The following is a 16,421-nucleotide window of genomic DNA, read 5'->3' as shown; positions in this document are numbered from 1 at the left end:
CAACCGGATGTCAACTCATTCAAGAGAGCCAGCTTGGTGTAGTGGTTTATTTGTTTAGGTTTTTATACTGCCCATCCCTACGGCTCTAGGCAGTTTACATGAAACATTGTAGAACATTTACAGAGAACATATAACAATATAACGGATAAAAATCATCATGATATAACGTAACAACCAGCATTTCAACAAATAATAACATTGACAAGCCCTTGGTAGGTTCGACCTCTCAGTCTGAGGGGTGGGGGACCGCAAGCAGATGCAGGCCCTGTGGAATTGTGGGAATTTAGGCAGGGCCCTGATCTCTTTAGGGAGCTCATTCCACCAGGTGGGGGCCAGGAGTGAAAAGGCCCTGGCCCTTGTTGAGGTCTGACATGCTTCTTTAGGGCCAGGGATCCGCAGCCAGTTGGAGGTGGTGGATCATAGAGCTCTTTTGGGGGTGTAGGCAGGGAGGCCATCCTCTTGAACCTTCACAGAATCAGCCTCTCCGTCAGATGGCTCTCCAGCCTCTGCTTAAAAATCTCCAAAGATGGGGAACCCACCACCTCCCGAGGAAGCCTGTTCCACTGAGAAACCGCTGTAACTGTCCAGAACTTCTTCTGGATGTTTAGACAGAATTTCTTTTGAATTTCGTCCCTGTCTCTCTGTACATAGTCGTTTCTCTTTTGAATAATAATAATAAAAACCTGTTTCATTCTTTAAGCAGCCTGATGGTCTGTCCTTTCTGCGTGTTCAAACCCTGCCAGCAAAACCTGCAGATACTTCCAAACCTAATTTGAAATCAAAGTGATCAGATCGGCTCTGAGCCCACAAACAATGAAGTCGGATCAAAGAAAATTCATACGGTAAATATCCTCCCATCATGGTAAGATCATTCTTGCCCTATGTTGGGATGATACAGATCAGGGATGGGCAAACCCACAGGCTCATGGTAATTGTAGTCCATGGACCTCTTGAGAGCTGCTTTTTCCCCACCCCTGATACAGGCAGACTGTTCTTTATATTTATAGGCCATTAGATATGATGGGCTATTTGGCGCCTCTATAAAATTTCAGAATGGTTTGTTCAGCTGACATGGGGGCAAGGAACAAGGCAGTTATAAAAACAGGATCTCCTTCATCTGTCATGTATGGAAGAAATAAAGCATTTACTGATCTGACCATGTGTGAAATTCTCCCCAGGTCCCATTTATTTGACTGTTAGCTTTACATTTCCCGTTCTTAAGTCATTTTCAATCTCTTCTCAGTGTGGAAAGGGTGATCGCTTTTTGCCTGGAGATTAATTTACATAGGGGTATTGAAAAACAAATGGGTCCCAACCGGCGTCCACTGTGGCAATCCAAACGTCCGGCACTGAATTCATTTCCCTGTCCCCCTCCCCCAACAGACTCCAAAACACAAAACAGAAATTTGAGGCCTATACATAGACCAGCCTTTTCCAACCATTTCATCATGGAGGAAACACTGAAATAATCTTTTAGGCTTTGAGGAACCCTGAAAGAGATGTTAGATGGCCACATCTCCCTGCCACACACATACGCACCCTGGAAATGACATGCCACCGGAAGTGACATCACTACCCCGGTTAACGGGAAGGCTTGAGGAGGACTGAGGGGAGGGGAGACGGGAAGTGGTTTAGATGCATCAGGTGTTTTATTATTTACTTGCTGCCCTGTGGAAACTCCCACCATGGACTAGCCCAGGATTTCTCAACCAGGGTTTCCTGAAATCCAGGGGTTTCTTGACAATCCTGGATGTGTTTCCCAGATGGGTGTGAATTAATTTTAATATATATTTTTAACATGTGTTAAACGTTTATTGAGTGATATGACCATATATGGTCATGTCAAACCCCAACCCCCAAATTGGTCAATTTCCAGTCTTAGGGAATTTTGCTTGGCCTCAACCAGGGCCAGGGCCTTTTTGGTCCTGGCCCCTACCTGGTGCAATGAGCTCCCAGGACAGCTATGGGCTCTGTGGGAGCTCTTCTGCCAGGTGTATGGTTGAAGCTGGTCTTGGAGGAAGATCTGATACCCCCCCTTAAGTAGTATGGCACCTATTGACCACTTGGGTGTTAATTGCTGACATAGCCCTCTGCTGCCTGGTGGCAGGTGTCCCATTAAGGACTGTTTTTCTGCCATGCTGGCGTATTGTACTATTCTATTTTTTAAATTGGGTTTTAATGGGGTTTTATTGTTGTAAATTTTATGTTGCAACCCGCCACAATCCAGCATGCCAAGAGTGGTGGGCAAAAATATCAATATCAATATCAATATCAATACATAAATGACCAATGATGGGCCTGGAAGGGATGGGGAGGGGAGGGGCCCCAAGTGGACATGTCCACAACCATGCTTCCCAGCCATATTCTGCACATTGGCACCATTTCTGGGGTTTCTGGAAGACTGAAAAATGTTTCAAGGCTTTCTCAATGGTAAAAGTGTTAAGAAAAGCTAGGCCCCTTCTGCCTGATGGAAAAGCTGATGAAAACTCGCTAAATACATCGTAGTTTTTCTGATCTCTGCCCAGAAGGGTTAATTTACTCCGCAAAACTGATTTTGCTCTGCATGGTGAACTGCCTCTTCGGTGCTTTAAGCGTCATTTAAGCGTTGTTTCAGAAAGAGGCTTTTCACTGATTCATTTCTCTCAGGCCTCTATTAGTCATGCATAGAAGCTCCTTGGTTATACAGATTGGTGACTGTATTAGAGAACAAAAGTGGAGTTGGCAAAACTACATGGGGCAGGGCTATTAATTGTTCCATGCAGAAAGCATTGCAGCGTAGCTTTTCAACAAGCTATATTCAATGCAGAACAACGATGGTAGTATAATTCAGCAGTCTAAACTGGTTGTTTTTGGCTCCATGCAAAATACCTCCTAGTCTAGCCTCCTAGGAAAAACACTGAGATGTTATCCCTGCTCTAAGATCCTCGTGTTACTACTTCCGATGTTTGCCCGGAGAAACGAGTTTGCCGACATACCATTTGTGCTTCTGCAAAGGAACAGCTGCTGCTGACATATGAATGGCTTATTTGTTTTTGTTATTTTTTTTACTCTCTCCCTATCTGAAGGGCATCACACGTTTAAGAACGAGAAGACACCAGCATCTTTGATTTCCTCGGGAGTTTCACAGCAATTGGTTTCAAGGACGCAACTTCAGAAGCTTTCTTCCTGGCTTCTCAAGATGGGCATGTTTACAAGAGTGTAACACTTTGCCTACACTTCTCTCCTGCAGGGACAATTCAGAGGATGAAGGAAATAAATGGATGACACTGCATTTGAAGGAGGGGGCAGATGGCTGGACAACCGGCGCTTCAAGACGTGTGCCCAAGAATAATTCTCACTCATTAAACACATCCCCATAATATCGAGAGGTGCTCGGCCTATCATGGGAGTGTTTCAACAACTGCAGAGGAACTGTTGGCTGCAGAGGAGAGGACGCGCAGTAATGGGTTTAAACTACAAGTACAACGATATAGGCTAGATATCAGGAAAAAGTTATTCACAGTCAGAGTAGTTCAGCAGTGGAATAGGCTGCCTAAGGAGGTGGTGAGCTCCCCCTCACTGGCAGTCTTCAAGCAAAGGTTGGATACACACTTTTCTTGGATGCTTTAGGATGCTTAGGGCTGATCCTGCGTTGAGCAGGGGGTTGGACTAGATGGCCTGTATGGACCCTTCCAACTCTATGATTCTAACAACTTCTCAATCCATGTGACATTGTTGGACTATGCAAGACCTGCAGTGTGCATAACTCAGCGGCATATCAAGGGTATCCTGCAGGGGTCATTGGAGGTGATGCATATTTAGCATTTTCAGCTTAGCTCCTCCTGTATCCAGAATTACCTGGAAATTTGGGGGGGGGGGGCTGGTGGAGCCTGGGGAAGGGGAGGCACCCCAGCAGGGGATAATGCCATAACGTCCACCCTCCAAAACTGCTATTTTCTCCAGGGGAGATTCTGGAGACTGGCAACCCTTTCTGCCAGTGGCATATTTCCCTAGTTGTGTGCATGCACGCCGCCTCACCACACTGTACTGCAAGCTCCCACTTGAGTATTCCAAACTTCCTATCCTCAGTTTTAAAACTGAGCCGACCTGTTCTAATGCAGAGAACAAGGCTCCTAATAAACAGCCAAACCTTGGAGAGTTTCCAAGGCAAGTGAGAGAGGTGCTTTGCCATAGCAACCCTGGAATTCCCCGGGAGTCTCCCCTCCACCGACTAACTTAGACCAACCCTACTGGGCTTCCCGGATCTGATGAAATCAGGCTTTTGCCACCCATGTCAAGGTGGAGATGCCTGCCAAGCATCCGGTGAAACTGTGCTTCAGCCAGGCACTAAAAACCCGTACCAGTTACGCCCGCGTGTCCTTTCTTGTGGCGCTTTACGAGCAGATGGAGTTCTTGTAAACTCGGCATTTCAGTCGACGGAACAGCTGCAAATGGAAAGGACTCCCCGGGCATGAAATGTTAATGAAGGCAAGGCAGCAGTGTGTACATTTCCGCCATTTGTGGGGCCAGAAACCGAACATCAGCACGTTAATGGGAAGCGAGCAACATCCAGGCTGGCAGATCGCCCCGGCGATGATGTTCTTGTTCTTTGGCGCCACCTAGTGCCACCTGTCCAACATCTCAGAGGCCATGATGTTATCAGGCATAGCTTGTTTTCCTTTGGTTTTTAGAGCCTCTCTGTTCAGGATTGATGGCCAGCGTGGTATGGTGGGTGTGCACCTCGAGAATACAGATTACAAAACACTATTCATTGCTACAACCCTGCAACAGGCGTAATGGTAGGATTGCCAGCTCTGGATTGGGTAATATCTGGAGACTATGGGAAGTGGACAGGATTTAGGGTGAGAAGGGACCTCTGGGTTGTATAATGCTGTGGAGTCCATCCTCCAAAGCAGCCATTTTATCCATCTCTTTAGTCCAGGGATGCCCTGTAATTCTGGGGGATTCCCAGGTTCCATCTGGGGACTGGCCTCCCTCTGTAGTAGTTAAACACGGCATACGCTAATCTAGAAAACCAGGATTCCCCACTTCTCCTCTGCATGAATCCTCAGAAATTTCTCAGGCCCACCTATCTCACAAGGTGCCTGGTGTGGGGAGGGGAGAGGAAAGGGGATCACAAGCCACTTTGAGACTTCTTAAGGTAGAGCAAAGTAGAGTATAAAAACCTACTCTTCTTCCTTCACCGGAAGCCTTGGATTGACCAGTCACAGTTCTCCCAGAAATCTCTCAGCTTCACCTACCTCACAAGGTGCCTGTTGTGGGGAGGGGAAAGGAAAAGCGATCGCAAGCCACTGTGAGACTCCTTAAGGTGGAGAGAAAAACAGAGTACAGAAACCAATTCCTCTCCTTCCTATATTTTTCAAATGTTAGTAGTTTGAATTCCAAAATGATAGGTAAGAAATGTCTGTTGTTGTTTTTTTTTAAGGAAATTACACACAGAGCTTCATGGGTCAAGCACGAGTTTTCTCTTTGATTATCCTAATTTGTAATTGTGTCTGCACTGAACCAGATTAGAGATCCCTAGTACACAGAGGAGATAACAGGAAAGGTGACAATTCTGTCTTATCACCCCACTTCAAGGCAGATGCAATGGGACAGGCATCCCCAACCTTTTTTGACCCAGAGAGGAGCTTTGAAATTCTGACAGAGGGTGGTGAGCACAGGTACAAAATGGCTGCTGCATGAGGCGGAGCCAGTGACAAAATGTCAGGCAATTAGGTTATTAGTTATCAGTTATACATGTTTTACAGACTGTTTTATGTATTGTTCTCTGTTATAATGTAAACCGCCCTGAGCCTCCGGGGAGGGCGGTATAAAGTATGATAAATAAACAAACAAACAAACAAACAAACAAATATAAAAACTCTAATAGGCGGTTTATCGGATTGAGTGATTACACTACGATTTTTAGTATTGTTTTAGCCTAACGTTTGTTTTATTTGAGGCTGTATTTTATACCCAGAAGTTTTTATACCCAGAAGTAAGCTGCCCCAAGGCCAGTTTTGGAGAGGGGCGGCCTAAAAAAATCTCATAATAAATAAATAAAATAAAATATCTTATACTAATTAATGAGGTTTGCCATTTCCTTTTATTTTGGCATTTTCATTTTCTCCAGGGGGAAATGTTCTCTCTGTCATGGGGAGATCAGCGATAATTCGGGGAGCTCTCCCTATGATCGTAGGAGAATCTATGCCAGCCTTTCTCAGCTTTTTTACTGTTAAGAAACCCCGAAACATTCTCCAGGCCATAAGAAGCCCCAGGTGGAATTGTGCAGAACATGGTTGGGAAGCATAGCTGTGGACACGCCCACCCAAGGCCCCTCCCCTTCCTACCCTCTCCAGGCCTATCATTGGCTACTTTGGGAGGGTTCAGTGGGTCGAGATGTCCATATAAGGTCATGTCACCCGAGAAACGTTTCGCAATTCCGTTTTTTAATGATTTTAAATTAACTCCCACCGTTTCAGGAAACCCTTCCAGGGCCATCAAGAAACCTCAGGGTTTCACAAAACCCTGGTTGAGAAAGCCGTGTCTATGTGATGTAGATTCTGTGAGAGTCCGGTGTGAGATTCGCTGTCAAGGCCCTTGTATGCTGCAGACGGAAACCCGAGGCAACCTCCTTCTATCTCATTTGGATTCACCCCAACTGAGTCGTCGTGCGCCAGCAAATGTTTACTATTCCGTTTTAATTATCTTTCCCCTGCATTATGTCATGTAAGAATAGTTTACTATGTACTTTTCACATAAATGACTTTAATGGGGCTATTAGACTGGAATAAACAGAGTAATATACAGTAGAGCAAGCTGTCGAAATATCCGTACAGGGATATCAACCAAATTTTATTGTGTTCAGCAGCCAAGAAGGAGGGGGCGGGGGGTGTCTTTATTTATTATTTATTTATTTACGAACCTATCTGCCACCCATCAGTCGTTAGGCTTCTGGGGGAGCGAGCGGCAAAGAAATAAAATATTGATTCCACAAATATTTCAATAAAATATACTCAGCTTGCCAAATGTCTTCTTTTTTGGGAGAGCCATCAAGTCCCAGCTGACTTATGGGAATTGCATGAGGTTTTCAAAGCAAGTAGGTGTTCATAGAATCCTAGAATCATAGAGTTGGAAGGGGCCATACAGGCCATCTAGTCCAACCCTCTGCTCAACGCAGGATCAGCCCAAAGCATCCTAAAGCATGTCCACGACATCCCCCTGATCCAGCAAGGTAGTCACTTTCTCAAAAAAAGAGATAAGGTTGGTCTGACATGATTTGTTCTTGCAAAACCTGTGCTGAGTCTTAGAAATCATAGCTTAGAAATCTCAGTTCCAGCTGCTCAAGGACCATTTGATTATTTGTTCCAAAATTTTGCCAGCTACAGATGTCAAGCTGACGGGTCGATAATTACCCAGATCCTACTTTTTCCCTTAATTGAAGATGGGGACAACATTTCCCCTCCTGAGGTGTTCTGAGGTGGTTTGCTGTTGCCTGCCTCAGGGAGTGTGGTGTAAGGGGTTAAGAATGGCAGATACTAATCTGGAGAACTGCGTTTGATTATGAAGCCTGCTGGGGTGACCCTGGGCCAGTCACAGCTCTCTCAGGATGCTTTCTGTCCTTGTGTCCAGACAATTTCATTCAACACACCCGTGCTCTCCCAGTTCTTCCCCATTCCGCAGATCACAAATGCTGCTCACCAGGCATTTCACTTTCTTTGTCACGTGAGTCAGGGAGCATTTGACCTGTGGGCCAGCTTGGAGTATTTATGGGGAAAGGACAGGAAGATGTGTTCTAGCTCAGGTAGGTAGGGATGCCAGCTTCCAGGTGGGGACTGGGGATCCCCTGGAATTGCAGCTCATTTCTGGAGTACAGAGATCAGTTCCTCTGGAGAAAATGAATGTGTGGAAAGGTGTTCGCTAGGGCAGTGGTCCCCAACCTTTTTATCACCAGGGACTGGTCAACGCTTGACAATTTTACTGAGGCCCGGGGGGGGGGGTAGTCTTTGGCCAAGGGACATGGCCGCCGCTGCCTGAGCCCCTGCTCCACTTGCTTTCCCGTCAGCGCTCCTGACTTCCCGCCACCTGCTGGGGGGTGCTGCTAGAATGCCGAGGGGGAGCCCCAGCCATGGTGGCCACTGGAGAGCACCAAAGGTGAGCCAGCAGCAGAGTGGCAGGGCAGCCCCCGAGGCAGCAGCCATGGAGGAGGATGAGGAGGAGCCGCGGCCCGGTACCAACTGATCCACGGACCAGTACCGGTCCCCGGACCGGGGACCACTGCTCTAGGGCACTGTAGCCCACTAAGATCCCTGTCCTCCCCAGGTTCTGTCCCCACACCTCCAGAAATTTCCTAAACTGCATCTGGAAACTATATCTCCGTGCTGGTGGAAAGGTGCTTCTGCTAGTGGGGGAAAAAGAACCCAATGCAACAGCTTCCCAGACGATAAAACATAAAGCAATTTACATTTATTGCCAAATCGGTGAATAATATATACCTTTGGGGTATTTTATTCCTTGTGTCAGCATTATTTTCCATCTTGAGTTAGTTTGGCGCTTTTGTTATGAGACCTCAAATTAATGGCATTATCTCCTTGTAACTTTTTGGGATTTAGTACATTCTGTGTGTAACCTCTCTTTTTAATTATTTTGTTCGTTTGTTTTTCCATTTGTCTTCCCTCCCGTCCTGTTTTCAATAAGTAGCATAGTCTGGAATCGAAAATACGACCCAGGTGTGAATACATTGTAAAAGGAGACACCTCTGCAACCAAATTGAAACCCCGTACCCAGATAATCCATGCTTAGAACTCAGGAAACCTTATTTCTCTCCTCTGTAGGAAATCAAATACATGTTTGTGTTGATGCATAATCAGCTCTCCCTGCTTTTCTGGTGGAAGCGTTAGGGGTGTGCCCCTTTCTTTTCTTCCTGTCTAGAGTTGCTGGGACCCCTCAGCAGGGGAGGGGAGGGGAGGCTTGCCAGATAATTGGGCAAATGAGAACAAGATACAATTCAGTAAGGAGAAAAGCAGCATGAGATGCTTACTTGCCCATTTGTGTGGTTGTAAGCAAGATATGAGGAGACAGGGTGATGCGGCAGTAAAGAAGGCGAATGCAGTCTTGCACCGTATCAACGGAGGCATCATATCAAGATGACTAGATGACACAGTCCTGCTGTATACCACATTGGTCAAGCTGCACCTGGAGTTCTGTGTGCAGTTCTGGAGGCCTCACTTCAAAAAGAACATGGACAAAATTCAGAGGGTACAGAGGAGAGTGACGAGGATGATCCCGGACCTGGAACCAAGCCCTGTGAGGAAAGGCTGAAGGACTAGGGAATATTCAGCCTGGAAAATGCTGGCAGGGGCTCATGGGAATTGTAGTCCATGAATATCTGGAAAACCACAGGTTGACTACCCCTGCTCTACATGACAGTCCTTCAAATAGTGGAAGATGGCTCTCAGGTCACCTCTGAGTCATTTCCACTCCAGGCTAAACCCATCCATATATCACCATGTAAACAAACTGGAGATGTAGACAAACTGGAGCGTTTCCAGAGGAGGGCAACAAAGACGGTGAGGGGTTTGGAGACCATATGAAGAAAGATTGGGGGATCTTGGTCTGTTTAGCCTGGAGAGGAGACAACTGAGAGGGGTTCTGATAACCAAGGATTTAAAAGGATGCCAGATAGAAGCTGGAGCAGAGTTGTTCTCTCTTGCCCTGGAGGGATGGACCAGAACCAATGGGAAGAAATTAATTCAAAAGAAATTCCGTCTAAACATCAGGAAGAAGTTCCTGACAGTCAGAGCGGTTTCTCAGTGGAACAGGCTTCTTTGGGAGGTGAAGAAGCCTGTTCCATCCTTGGAAATTTTTAAACAGAGGCTAGATAGCCATCTGACGGAGAGGCTGATTCTGTGAAGGCTCAAGGAGGTGGCAGGTTACAGTAGATGAGTGACAGGGATGTGAGTGTCCTGCATAGTGCAGGGGTTGGACTAGGTGACCCATGAGGACCCTTCCAACTCTATTATTCTATGATTCTACCAGTAAATAACACCCCATTCAGCCAATCTTGAAGAAGCTGAAATGGTCCCTTGGCTCCATCACCAACCAACAGCTAGGTGGCAACCAAGAAATCAGAAAGACATTGACCAAGATCGAGTTAATTTGTGCCACGGTATTCCCCATTACCAGGTCTCGGTGTGAAAGCTGGGCAGTGAAGAAAGCAGACAGGAAAAAAGTTGATTCATTTGAAATGTGATGTGGGAGGAGAGTTTTATGGACATTATGTCACATTATGAGAAGACAGGGGTCATTGGAAAAGACAATAGCTAAGAAAAGTTGAAGGCAACAGGAGATCCAGCTAGGTGTAGGTCAGGCTTTCTCAACCAGGGTGTTCACAGCCATTGCTACAGGCTATGGGGTAAAACATTTATGCTTTATTGTCCGTCCCTTCCCATGTGTTAGTACAGAAATATGTGGCATTCTGCTAGAAGAGAACTGGGGTGGCATCTCTGAGAGGTTGCCTCATCCGTGCAGGAAAACTGTGAACTGGTATCAATTCGGTAGGGTTGCATTTTTGCCATTAACTCTTGGAATGAAAAGAGCCCTAGAGATGTGAGTGATGGTGGTTTTAAAAGGAACGGGAGATTTCAAAGCAGGAATTTTGCTGCTTCTGTCCTTGATGCTAATTCCTTGAAAATTCCTCTGGAGGGCACTATTACCATAACTATACAATTAACCGAAACCGGCAGTAATAAGGATAATGCGAACTTTTAAACTTGGAAGCCAGCTGGGTGGCTTCATCGAACCGCTCTGCAAGCGTGACGGACTGCGCTTTCTCCCTTTCTTCGGCTGCGCCTGAAGCAACGCTGGCCAGGCCAGGCTTCCATTGCGGGATGTGAAAGAGCTGTTGTACAAATGTGCCCTGGCCGTTCCCCTTGTCATCTAAAAAGACAACAGGCAGGGATCTCCAGCCCTCCTTGGGTCAACCGGAGCAGAAGGACAAAGAAAAACTGTACATGTTTGCAATGGAAATGGTTAGTAACCCCGGCAGTTCTCTGCTGCGTTCAGGTACGCTTCTCACAAAGGAGTGATGTGGTGTCTGGATCAAAACAGACAGGAGTTTGGTCAAGGAGGGTGGCCATCCTCCAGGTGGGGCCTGGTGATGTCCTGGAATTTCAGTTGATGGCCACAGGACTACTACTACTACTACTACTACTTGTTGTTGTTATGTGCAAAGTCGTGTCTGACCCATCACGACCCCATGGACAATGATCCTCCAGGCCTACTACTACTACTACTGTTGTTGTTGTTGTTGTTGTTGTTGTTATTATTATTATTATTATTATTAACAACCTGCCACTCCCAAGTAGGCTCGTGGCAGGTTACAGATGTCCAGTTAAAACCCCCATTAAAACCCAATTAAAAAGGACACAAAATACAAATACAGTAGACCAACAACCCAACAACATGGCGGACCCCCCCCATTCCCAACCCCTACCTCTAGAGGGAGGAGGCGGTAGGTAGGTGTGTGGGCAGGGGGAAAAGCTGCTTCCTAGGGTGCACTCTATGGCCCTATACTCGGCTGAGATCCCTTTAGAGCAGGGCTGGGCAACCTGTGGCTCTCCAGATGTCCATGAACTACAATTCCCATGAGCCCCGGCCAGCATGCGTGTGGGGAAAGAAGATGTATGTGGTGCACATAGCAATGACTAATTGTTCGGCTAGTTATATACTGAAAATATTTCAGTGCTATATCACTGTATCCAAGGCTAGATCCCCTGGAATTACAGCTGATCTCTGGACTACGTTGACAGTTTACGTTACTTCCTTATTTGAAACATTTTAATCGACGTCTCCTGGAGAAAATGGCTGCCTTGGAAAGGAGACTGTATAGCCCCACACCCTACTGCCGTCCCGCCCTTTCTGAAATCCCACTTTCATAGGCTCCACCCTAAAATCTCCAGGGATTTCTGCACTCGGAGCGGGTGACCTTATCCAAGGCAGCTTTCAGGAGGGAAAATGAAACAATTGATACTAAAAAAGCCCAAATATGACGAATGAGAAACATGTTAGAAACAATAGAATATCCATGTTTCATCCCTCATGTTGGATCTGTGGGCTCAGAGGTGGACACCGGAAGTGATTTGAACTCTTCATTAAGACAAGTAGAACTGAGAACCGACTCCAATCCCCGAAATACCCTAACTTTTAGGCACAGGCAAACAATAGATCTTCCGGCAGAGGTAGTCAAACTGCGGCCCTCCAGATGTCCGTGGACTACAATTCCTATGAGCCCCTGCCAGCATTCGCTGAAGGTTCCGAATCCTACAATTTGACTACCCCTGTTTTAGAGGCTTCCTCCACAGCAGGCCTGAAGGGAGGGGGGGGCAGAATCCTGAGCAAGAGCAACAATTGGCCCTGAGTGGAGGATATTCCACCAATAGGAGGCTTCGGAACCTTCAGCATTTCGTCAGGGTGTCCGGTCACAATTGTATGTATATAGAGCAGGGGTAGTCAAACTGCGGCCCTCCGGATGTCCATGGACTATAATTCCCATGAGCCCCTGCCAGGGAATGCTGGCAGGGGCTCCTGGGAATTGTAGTCCATGGACATCCGGAGGGCCGCAGTTTGACTACCCCTGGTCTAGTGCGTGCTATTGGTCAGTTACACTGTAAGCCTCATTCCTGCCACGGACCTCAGCCTTGGTCCTCGGCAGGTCACAGCCCCCACAGGGCATATAAAATATATCTTATGATGGCTGTACTGAGGTTATTAATTTATTTAGTAACTGAGAGAATTATTTCAGGGGTAAAATTGGTAAAATTCGAATGAAATAAAGCTGTGCCGTAGTCCTCATTCTGAATTGCTGTATGCTATTCTTACAGAAACAATTCCCTGAAAGTCTCCCAAAGTAGATGAGGGAAACTAATGAAGAAGAGTCGGAAAGGGTAGGTCACCTTTCGGGGGGCGCAACCTTGACGGTGTCCTTTGAAACCTGTCCCCAGGACGCTGATGCTTGCACAAGCCAGCGCCTCTGCCGCGGCTTCCCCTTGGGCCTGGCCGGCTTGGCGGGATGACAGAGGTCAACATTTCAGAAGACTGAATGATTTCTGCAATGCATGAAGCGGGCATGTGAGTCTCTCTCCCTCTCCCTTTCTCCTTTCCCCTGTCCTTTCAAGCTGAAATGGAGATTCTCACAGGTACACTCCACACTCCATTAACCCTTGATTCTCCAAGGATGGAGATGCACTTCCTGAAGGTTTCCGACCGACAGAAACATGAAATATTAGGAAAGCACATTCAATACGCCTGGTTTTAGATACGGAGGACTGCGATATGTTTAGCCTTGTCCCTGCCACGTTGTTAAACAAAAACAAAGAAGTGGGTGCGGGTATGGAGGTTTTGAGCACAGAAATACTTTGTGTTCCTTTGAAACAGTTATATCGAAGCAGCTGATAGTGAACAACCTCCATAATTTCCTTTCATGTAGCTCTGCTCAGGAGTGATTTAAAGATTCACTGGAGCCAGTTTGAGGATTTGTGGAGCCCTAGCAGAGTACAATAGCAGTGGGAGCACCCAGATTGGGGGCGGCCCCCCCCACACAGACACACAGTGGAAAGGGGTGTCACTCTGAGTGGCCTCAAAAAGATAAAGGAGAAGAATGAGAGGCTATGGTCTTGATCCATAGGGGGGAAGGATGTGGCCCCCTGGAAGTATGTGGCCCATCGCACATGATTCATGTCCAACATGGATAAAATGGCCCCGGCTCTGATATCTTCAGTTATTGCAGACTTTGCCTCTATTGATTTCATTTTTACAAAGCTGCTAAAAAGGTAAAGTTATCCCCTGTGCAAGCACCGGGTCATGTCTGACCCTTGGGGTGACGCCCTCCAGCGTTTTCATGGCAGACTCAATACGGGGTGGTTTGCCAGTGCCTTCCCCAGTCATTACCGTTTACCCCCCAGCAAGCTGGGCACTCATTTTACCGACCTCGGAAGGATGGAAGGCTGAGTCAACCTTGAGCCGGCTGCTGGGACTGAACTCCCAGCTTCATGGGCAGAGCTTTCAGACTGCATGTCTGCTGCCTTACCACTCTGTGCCACAAGAGGCTCTTACAAAGCTGCTACTGTTTTCCTAATGAGGACACAGCAAGAGCATAGTGTTTCTTAAGAGAAAGTGAGTGTTGGGTTGCCAGACCTAGATTGGGAAATACCTAGAGATTTAGGGGGTGAAGCCTTTGGGGGGAGGACTAGAGTGGGAAGGGATCTCATTGGTAAATGATGCTATAGAGTCCATTCTCCAATGAAGCAGGGAAATTGATGGCTGTCTTCAGATATAAGCATGGCAGGCTGTAAAAACATACTAGGTAGATTCTCCACCACACACACACACACAGAGACACACAGACACACACAAAGGTAAAGGTAAAGGTATCCCCTGTGCAAGCACCGAGTCATGTCTGACCCTTGGGGTGACGCCCTCTAGCGTTTTCATGGCAGACTCAATACGGGGTGGTTTGCCAGTGCCTTCCCCAGTCATGACCGTTTACCCCCCAGCAAGCTGGGTACTCATTTTACCGACCTCGGAAGGATGGAAGGCTGAGTCAACCTTGAGCCGGCTGCTGGGATCGAACTCCCAGCCTCAATGGGCAAAGCTTTCAGACGGCTGCCTTACCACTCTGCGCCACAAGAGGCTCATACACACACACACATAGGTTGTGCTCATTGAGGCTTTCTTGTTTTCCACATGTTTATTTATTTATTTAATTAATTAATTTATAGACCGCCATTCCCCAATTGGGCTCACAGCGGTTTACATCCTAAAATATTAAAAACAGAATTAAAAACCCCAATAAAACATCCCAACTTAACATCCTACAAGCAGCAATAATCATAACTCCAGTCCCATCCCCCTTATTCAGCGTGGTGGAGGGGATGGCATTCAATGAGAATGGGGCCAATCCAATAGATCTCAACATTGGTGGTCTCAATACTGGAAGTCTCAATATTGGAGGGCATCCTCAGTTGGACTATCAGGAAACTGGCCTCAACCATACGCTTGGCGGAAGAGCTCCGTCTTGCAGGCCCTGCGGAAAGCTGGCAACTCCAGAAGGGCCCTTAGCTCTTCCGGGAGCTCGTTCCACCAGGTTGGGGCCAGGACCGAAAAGGCCCTGACCCAGGTCGAGGCCATGCGAACATCCCGTGGGCCCAGGATGTTTTGCTCCCTCTAAGGCTCACTTTGAACAGAAGAAGAAAAAGAGCTGGGTTTTTGTACCTTGCTTGAGGAGTCCCAAAGCAGCTTATAATCTCCTTCCCTTCCTCTCCCCACAACAGACATCCTGGGAAGGAGGCGAGGCTGAGAGATCTCTGAAAAAAACTGTGCCTGGCCCAAGGTCACCCAGCTGGCCCCCGGTGGAGAATTGGGGAGTGTCTAGAAACACGCATCCCGCTAGACTGCAGTTAGGAGTTTTCCAGAGGAGCAGCTGACCTTCTTTGTGATGGCTTGAGGTTGCTTTCTCCGTTCCACTTTCGGCTTTATGAACTCTAGAGGATAGAAAAGTGCGAGAGGATTTTTTTTTTGTAAGGAAGAAAAAAAAAAAAAGCTTGAATGCAAGTGTGCTGATGAACTAAGGTCATCATAAATATTAGAACAAGCAGGGGAGAAGAGGGCATTTCAGCTCGCCCAGGGACAGCCTTCAGCAGGTAGCGTATTCAGATCCCACACTAAGTCGTCAGATTTTGCTTCTAATTTTCAGGGATCTTTTTTTTTTCTACTACTAAATGTAGCCCCCTAAGGCAACTTCTGATTGGAAATAAAAGTATTCCCCGTGGTCCGACTCTCTCTTTCGCTATTCTCTTTTATTGACACAGGCAGGGCCTTTGCTTCCCTCATTCTCCTGCATTCCGTCTCTATAATTGATAAATTTCTTTCTCGGCTTCATTTGCTCTCATCCTTCTCTAATTCTGTTTGCCTTTCCCCTTTCCGTTCTGTTTTCCTTCCGCTGCCCCGACGCTTCTAATTACCGCACGGGCGCCCACTCCAGGTGCACGGATTGAGCCTCTCCTTTTCGTTAATTTTTCGGTTCCTGCACGTTGACGGGGGTCTCCCCCTTGTTTTCATTCGGCGTGTTCCCCAAATCATTTGTTGTTGTCATTTTTAAGTGCCACGAATAGGTGGTTGACACAAAGGAGACTTAGAAAAATGTGCAAGCAGGAAAAAATGTGCACGCGGCCGCAGAACATGGCGTGAAAACGGAGACTTGGGTTCACTGTCAAGAGGGAAGTGAAATCAAACTGGAGATTTTTTTGTGATGGAAGCGCTAGGGATGAGAACTAGCTAGCAGCCCTGTTCCCGGTTCACTTGTTTCTTTGGTCCTCCTTCCGGTACAGATTCTTCCTCTAATCCTCAGATGCTATCTCCATGAAGGTGGTGGATTTTCTGAT

The sequence above is a fragment of the Paroedura picta genome, chromosome 5 (assembly GCF_049243985.1).
Source record: "Paroedura picta isolate Pp20150507F chromosome 5, Ppicta_v3.0, whole genome shotgun sequence".
In the NCBI taxonomy this organism is placed as follows: domain Eukaryota; kingdom Metazoa; phylum Chordata; class Lepidosauria; order Squamata; family Gekkonidae; genus Paroedura; species Paroedura picta.
The sequence above is the reverse complement of the archived record's forward strand: the minus strand, read 5'-3'. Positions refer to the sequence as shown.